This window comes from Astatotilapia calliptera, chromosome 6 (genome assembly GCF_964374335.1).
Source record: "Astatotilapia calliptera chromosome 6, fAstCal68.1, whole genome shotgun sequence".
In the NCBI taxonomy this organism is placed as follows: Eukaryota; Metazoa; Chordata; class Actinopteri; order Cichliformes; family Cichlidae; genus Astatotilapia; species Astatotilapia calliptera.
Window position 1 is genome coordinate 34,919,743 of NC_137427.1, and position 2,585 is coordinate 34,922,327.

General features: G+C 35.7%; 1 long non-coding RNA gene across 1 annotated transcript; it reads left to right on the top strand.

The window, feature by feature from the left end:
* Nucleotides 1-1,697: 1,697 nt before the first annotated feature.
* LOC145429573 (uncharacterized) lies at nt 1,698-2,585 on the top strand. The gene is made up of 2 exons (XR_013909815.1): nt 1,698-2,287; nt 2,381-2,585. It is a non-coding gene; the product is annotated as an uncharacterized LOC145429573 (long non-coding RNA).

The window sequence follows — 2,585 nt, forward strand, 5'->3', positions numbered from 1 at the left end:
TGGTGACGTCATTCAGGGCGACTGGAATCGATAAGGGAATCGTTTGCAAAAATGGCAAACAATTCCAAGGAATTGAAACAGTGGGAACCGGTTCTCAACAAGAACCGGTTTTCGATACCCACCCCTAGTAACGAGACAGGGGGAAGCAAAACTGAATACACTGACATAAGACATGGACCTCCAAAGTAAAACAGGTAACAATCCACAAAGGCGCAGATTTGACACTGAACTAAACCTACACAAAGTACGAGGGCACAAGACATAAAACCTAAGAACAAAACCCTAAACCAGAATAAACTGAAACATGGAATTAAAACAAGACAATCAGAAGACATAAAAACCATAATACATAAAAATATAACAAACTGAAAATGCTGGGTCAAAATGACCCAGAACCGTGACACGTTATACTGTACACATTAACATCATTAACAACATTAAAAATAGTATTTCTATGTCTTTTAGACAGTGAATTTCATTCAGCAAGTGGAATATGAAACATGAATGAATATAAAAGAGGACCATTTAAGAAAAATAATATAATATAGTAATAATAAACATACTAATACCAGTTTAAAATAAATGATTATCATTTTCATTCATTCCCTCTAAAGAATAACTCTGTACTGTGTAGTCTGTTTGTAACAGGCAGCAGGTTTTTGTCCTTCCCAGGTTTGTATGTCTGGAGTTTAACCTCTGGCTCTGTTTCCCTTCTTATTTTGGTAGTCTCAGTGTGTGTTGTGTTCAGTTTTGCTCCCCCTGTTGTTTGCCTGATTGAGTTCACGTGTGTTACCTCATGTGTCCCATCTGCCTGATTACTTTGTGTGCATTTAAGTCCTTTGTTTTGTACTTTTGTTTGTCTGGATCTCTTTCTGGCTGTGTCCTGTTTGTCTGTTGCAATAGCCGAGCTAGCATTGCCAAGTACTCTATATTTAAAGCTGCTTTTGAGTTTAGTCCTGGATATTGGATCTGCCTGTCACACAGTGCATTATGAGAGTAACGGGTAAATAAGTCATTACTGAAAGAAATGTGATTCCTTTTAAGGCTGCTTGACTAAAGTGAAAATCATACAACATATTGAACTTCTAATCTGTCTTCATAGAGGTGTCCTTTAACAAATGTGAATTTAAAAAACAGTGAATAAGCTTTGAGATTGTATATAAGATCATCTTGTAGGGAAGTCATGGAATCCATTACCCACAACTAATAAGCAGGGTAATAAGAAAATATAATTTGATATAATATTATAAATGAAACCATGAAAGCCACTTACAGTGTTTGTTGCTCTAACTGATAACACGAGGCTCAGTGAAGCAAAAAATGTATCCAACCATGGAACGGTTTTCAGAACGGGATTTAGAAAGGTTCAAACAAGTTAATGCAGCAGGAGAAGATGGTTATCATGCAGATCAGGGCAGTAGTCCATCAACAGGATGACATCATACTTGTGAAGTTTCAAACCCATGACTGACATTATACCTGCATCTCCACCTGACTGACATCAACGATAATATCACTGAGCCTGGATCAAGAGTTAAGATTCCTTGTTTTGATTTTAGGAGTTACATCCATGACATGCAGTGAATGACAATGAAACACGTGTGGCAGACAGTGATGTGTGATATCTGAACCCTCAGTTACTCAGAGTTAGTAGCTGTAGCTGGACTGGAAATCCCCAGCATGCAGTGTACATCATTATGATTTATTATTTTATTCTGTGTTCACAAGACACGGGTGGATGTGGAATTAATTTGTGACAATTTTTTCTGTTTCTAGAAATGACGTCGTTCAGGTGGCAGGCTTTGGGAATTACCAGGTAGATAAGAACAACAATGAAAGTAAGAATAATTTTCTTGATTAGGTCAGTTTATTTTAAAATCTGATTTTGCTTTGTGTGTTATTATAGTTATATTTAATTTTGTATGAAAAAAAAGTTGTTGTTTTTTTGTCTCTTTTTTTTTTTACAGTGTATATATTATATGCCAGGTTCCCACCTTTTTAGATGCAGTTTTTTTTTAAGAAAACATTTTGCTTGAAAAATATTTGAATTGTTTGTAGAAATAAAGGAAAATATCATTTTCCTTAAGATTTTAGCTTTTGAAAGGTTATGAATGACTTTTGTTCTTTTCTTTTTTTTTTTTCTCTAGTCACTGGCCAACCACCTCATCTAAAGTGTGCAGACATGCATGTTGTTGACTGTGGACCTACCAGAAACTCTCAATGTGATGCACATGTGCCGTATAACAACAGGCTGTGTCTGAAAGAACCTAATGTAGATACACGTGAGGTAAGTTGACTGCTAACATTACTGTATATCATCTGTGTATGTTTTAGATCTTTTGGAAGAAACTTAAACACAAATTATATTTTTCTCTCTCAGGGTGATTCTGGTGGTGGAGTGATTTACAACAACATGATTTATGGGGTAATCAGTAGCGGTTATAAACGTGCCTGTACTGGACCAGCTGTTACTGTGAATGTCTGTCCTTACATGAACTGGATAAACCAGAAAATTAATCCATGAAGTAATGGAAAATAACTGAAGGAAAATAACATTCAGAATAAACAATCATCTCTACATGAAA